The sequence below is a fragment of the Vigna angularis genome, chromosome 1 (assembly GCF_016808095.1).
Source record: "Vigna angularis cultivar LongXiaoDou No.4 chromosome 1, ASM1680809v1, whole genome shotgun sequence".
Taxonomy (NCBI): Eukaryota; Viridiplantae; Streptophyta; class Magnoliopsida; order Fabales; family Fabaceae; genus Vigna; species Vigna angularis.
Genome location: NC_068970.1, coordinates 25,482,787 through 25,488,476, shown reverse-complemented (window position 1 = coordinate 25,488,476; position 5,690 = coordinate 25,482,787). Strand labels below are relative to the sequence as shown.

General features: G+C 31.9%; 1 pseudogene; it reads left to right on the top strand.

Moving 5' to 3' along the window:
* The first annotated feature begins 204 nt into the window (after window positions 1-204).
* LOC108327907 (cytochrome P450 710A11-like) lies at window positions 205-4,305 on the top strand (annotated as a pseudogene).
* Window positions 4,306-5,690: the final 1,385 nt, after the last annotated feature.

The following is a 5,690-nucleotide window of genomic DNA, read 5'->3' as shown; positions in this document are numbered from 1 at the left end:
ATTAAATATAAAATTAATATAATAATAATAATTAATGTTAATTTTTTATTTTTTATTTTTTATAAACATTTTTACAATTAAATATAACATTAAAATTTATCATTTTATATTACTTTAATAATTAAGGGCATTTTGGTAATATTTAATTTCTACCAATTAAACAATTTTTTTTATCTTTCACATCAATCAAATCCTACACTAATCCTCACAAACTTTACTTTCAAATCTACTCTCAATTACCTCCAAATCCACTCAAATAAACAACAAAATTTACCCTCAAATTCTCTCAAATCCATTCTATCACTCTCTCCCAAATCATCTCTCCCACAAATCCTCACATGTGAACAAAGCCTAAAGCCGTATGAGTTTTTGTTGTTTTGTATTGATTTGGTTTTTGTGGTTAGATGGATAACTTTACGTGTAGTATGCATGCCCTGCAACAACTAACCTTATGTTGGTATAGCATAAAGTAGTAAGAGTTGTTTTCTTAGGAACAAAAACTTTGCTTCAGCTTTCACTTTTATGTGATTTTCAGTAAAAGTTCTAACATAGTAAAAGTTCTGACATAATAAATATGCAGTAAAAGTAGGCAACAATTTCAATATTGAATATTCAAAGAAATAAAGAAGATTTTGATTTGCATTAAAGCAACCTTTTCCAAAATGGGCTACACACTCAAAATGTCATCCGATTTGGCAACATTTGAATTTATAACCAGGACAAAACATTTGATTTCAAAATTCAACTAAATATTAGGGTGTACTCCACAACTACATATATAAATTGTTAAAGTATATAACATGTCTCCGTATGACATATGATAGGTTATTTATCATTGACAGAATTTTTATGGAGAATTTTAAATTTAATTTTTTAATATATATATATTATTCACTTTAAATGAGTAAAATCATTGACAGAATTTTATTTTTTATATATACATGTATTATTCACTTTAAAATTTTGAATTTTTATCATCAATTTATTCTTGAAAGATAATTTGAATTCATATATGAAATTGTTGTAAAATCTTCTAAAAAAATTCATCATACCAAAATCTAGAATAGATGTAATAACATATTAGTCTCATGAGTAAAATATGCTAAACTTCATTTTTTTTAAGAGATCTTTCGAAAATTTCAAAACGAGACTCATCTTTTAGACAAGGAAATCTAATTGTTATTAAATTTCACAAAACTAAGGGTTATTTAGGACGAACTTCACAACTTTTAACCTCCTGAATCTTCTTGTAGTTTTTCTACAAGAACTTCTTACAATGTTATTTTTTTGATAACACAAAATGTTAAAGAAAATTATAATAATATTAGGTTACATGTTCTTCTTATGGATCATTTTCTTCCAATTATAGAAATATTTTCCTGTGTTACTCAATAAGAAAGACAAGTGATTCGAAATAGTTTTTTCTTTGGACGAGAAACTAAAAGTAATGTTATTGTTTTTATAAGAAACATGGTTTTCTTTCAAACTTATAAACACTAGAAATATAACCAATAGAAAAGGTTTACACACATTGTGGCGACAACAATTTTAACACTAAACAAGAGACAAAATCAAAATTTTTACATAATTATGGAGACCAAGATATTCGGTTTGACTTAACAATATTGATGACCTTGTTGGAGCAATCTAATAATGACAATAAACAAAAAGCCTATCTATTGTTAATCAAGTTCGCTTTATCATATCTTCTTGTACCCACAAAGGTAAGTTTTTTTACATCTAATAATTTCATCAAAAGAAAAACTTTAATCACCTGTATCATTGAGTAAGGCACAATTGATCATATATCTTCTTCTCTTTTGATTTTTTTTCTTATAAGCAAATACGACGTATAGTTGTTAGTTTGCCTAATGGATCTAAGGTTATGGTTACTCATGCTGGCACAATCAAGTTCAATTACTTTCTTAATTAAAGATGTATTGTATATTCCTAGTTTTGCATATAACTTAATTTCTATTTCTAAATTCATTTTTGTTTTCAGTTATCTTTAATTTTGATTTATTTGTTATCTAGCATCAGAAAACCAAAGAGAAGATTGTTTTAGGAGACAACAATAATGTTGATCTTTATATGTTTAAAACTTTTATACATTATGCAAATTTAAATTTTGTTGTTCTAATTTTGTAAATGACATATTCAACTTAGATATCTTTTTACTGAGATACTTACAATTATGAAACATCAACATCCTTATATATTATTCACTAAAACTTATAAATATGACATTTGTCATTTTGTTAAACAAAATAAATTACCTTTTCCTCTTGGTATTTCTCATGTACGTGAATCTTTTTCATTCAACTCATTTTGATATTTGGGATCTATGTTCAAATTCTCTGTTGAATGTTGATAGATATTTTCTTACTATAATTGATGATCATACTCTATATACTTGATTCTCTTACGAAAAATAAGATTGAAACTAATATACACTTAGTAAATTTCATTGCCTTTATAAAAAATTAATTTGTAAATATTTTAGTCATAAATTTTGATAATGGATTTGAGTTTGATATGAAACTTTATTTTAATTTTAGGGCATTACATACCAAACAAGTTTCATTGAAGTTCTTGAGCAAAATGGTTGTAAAATAGAAACACCAACATATTTTAAATGTTACATGGCTTAATCTTTAAATTTAATCTTTCTATGCAATTTTGGGATTACGCTTTCAATTATATAGTTCATTTGATAAAAGTGTTAATTTGACTTAAATTTGTGTTTTCATATGTTTATGTTACATGTCTTCTATCAATCCTAATAGAAAGAAATTTTACCCTCGACTAATATTTTTCTTAATTCTAAACTCATTACTAAATGTTGTATTGTTTGAGATACTGAGTCTCGTAGTACCAATTTTTCTCAAGTATTGTCTTTTGTGAGGATCAATTTCTTCATACACACTCTTATAAGGAAATCAATTGTTCTTTGCTTATTCTTTTATTTGTTTGTCCTAATGATTAAGTCAACTTCAATAATGATTTTCTTGAAAAGTTTGATACTATTACTGAAATTTTCAGTGATCAAACTATTGTTGAAAATGAGACTGAAGATTTTGAGTCTGATATTGAACAATTAACTCTCAAAGATCCATCTATTCATGAATATCTTCATGATTTTCAGATTTATTCTACCACTTATGACAATAACAATAAAGTTAAGTATCAAATTGAATCTTTTGTATCTCTTTCTAGACTTTCACCTTCTTTTATAAGCATATTACCTTTCAATTGATGCCAATATTAAACAAGAAAGTTATGAAGTTGCTTCTCAACAAGAAATTTGGATAAAAATTATGAGTGAAGAGTTTGTAACCTTGAAAATGAATAAGACTTGGACTACAACTTCTCTTCCAGAAAACAAAAATTGTTATTGGCTAAAAATGGGTATACAAGTTAAGAATAATTGGTTCGGTAAATAAATAAATAAATAAATATATATATATATATATATATATATATATATATATATATATATATATATATATATATATATATAAAGTTTGTTTTATTGCAAAATGTAAAGGGACTAGATTTTATTGATTCTTTTTTCTCTATAGATAATTAACTATTGTTTAGCTTTTTGGCTACTATACATAATTGGCATCTTAAATACAAGGTTAAACCCCTTTAGTTGTCCCTATTTATGTGGGTTTTTCTCATTTTAATCCCCGTTTTATTAGAATTTTCAATTGAGTCCTAAAAAGTGCTAATTTGAATCAATTGAGCCCCTACCGTTAAATTAGCTTAACGGAGTTAAATTTTTTATGACCTGGAAGTTGACATGGCTAATTTGTTAAACATGTCATTCATGTAGCTTTATACGTGGAATTTTCACAACATTTAACATTTAACCTAACTCCTCGAACAAATCTCCTACCTTGCCAAAAAGGCTTCCATCCCAGGACCTCCTTCGTCGTGCCCTTCCTAGGAAACACAATCCCATTGGTCTGCAATCCAACCAACTTCTGGACCTTCAGTCCTCATTGGCAAAGTTCACCCCTTCGGCAACTTCATTGTTTTCATCAACGACACCGAACTCTCTCACAAGGTCTTCGCCAATGTCAGGCCCAATGCTTTCCACCTGGTGGGCCACCCCTTCGGCAAGAAGTTATTCGGCGAACACAACCTCATCTACATGATGGGTCAAGAACACAAGAATCTCCGCCGTCGCATCGCCCCCAACTTCACCCCAAAGCCCTCTCTACCTACACCGCGCTCCAGCAAATTATCATCCTCGATCACCTCAAGTCCTGGGTTGCCAAAGCAATTAAACCATTATAAAATACATATTATTAAATAATAGCAGAGTTGTTCTTTGTTATTGAATTTCGACATAGTTAACCAGATATAGAAGAGACCGAAACCGAGAATGTGAATGACTTTGACTAAAAATACAGGACGTGATAAATACGATTACAAGGGAAAATGAAATTTATTGGTCACGAAATTAAGGAAACGTTGAAGGGAAAACTCAAAGGAGTCTGAAATGGGAACAGGTAGCATTGTGGAGAAAAAGGGAGGAGCTAAAACCAAATCTTGAAGAAGCAAGATCAAACTCCAAAAAATTGTCCTCCATCTGATACCCACCGATAACAATGGAAGTTGCTATGGGACTTCCAGGCTCCAAACCTGCATCCACAAACCCAAGGCATTGCACCGTTTTGTTAACCTTCACCATAGAATTTGCCCCATGGATTCTCCACTCAACCCCACCTTCAAGGACCAGATCTATTGCTGGCACATTCCCAACCGTTCTCGAACTGAAGCACGCCCCAAATGGCACCACCAAAGCCACTCTCTTCATTTTCCTAAGCGTTGCTTTCTTCACGAAACCATCCACCAGAGGTCGATAGATTGAACTGTGCAACCTGCTGTAAGGAATAAAGGTGCTCAGTTTTGTGCCCCTGTTTCCCTGTTTGTCAATAGACAATAGAGAGCTGTTAATGTTGATAGTTTTCCCGTCAAGCCCAAATTTGTTCAGTTGTGGACCGGCTCATCGAAACGTTGGCCACCTACACTGAGATGAGCAAAACTAGGATGCAAAACAGGGAAGAGCCTTCGTGTCTGATTGACTACTGGATGCAGGAAACACTTAGGGAAATCGAGGAGGCAGAGCTCACCGGAGAGCCGGCGACACCGTTCTCCGTCGACTTCGAGATTGGTGGTTACCTCTTTTATTTTCTCTTTGCGGCGCAGGACGAGTCCACGTCGTCGCTACTGTGGGTGGTGGCTCGTGAGGTAGTGAGGTTTCGGCCGCTGGAGACGCTGGTACCGCATATCGCGGCGGAAAGGTTCGCGCTGACGGAGTCGTACACAATACCAAAGGGGACGATCGTGTTCCCGTCGGCGTTTGAGTCGGCGTTTCAGGGGTTCAGTGAACCGGAGCGGTTCCACCCGGAGCGGTTCTCGAAGAAGAGATAGGAGGACCAAGTATTTGAAAACGTTACTATTTTTAAAATGTTAAATAATGTAAAAATTCCACGACACCAATGACACCTTTAAAAAATTGTCCAGTCAATCTCGCACCTCATAAAAAACTTAATCCCGTTAAGCTAATTTAACGGCAGGGGTTGAATTGATTCAAATTAGCACTTTTTATGACTCAATTGGAAATTCTAATAAAACGAGGATTAAAATGAGAAAAATCCACATAAATAGGGACAACT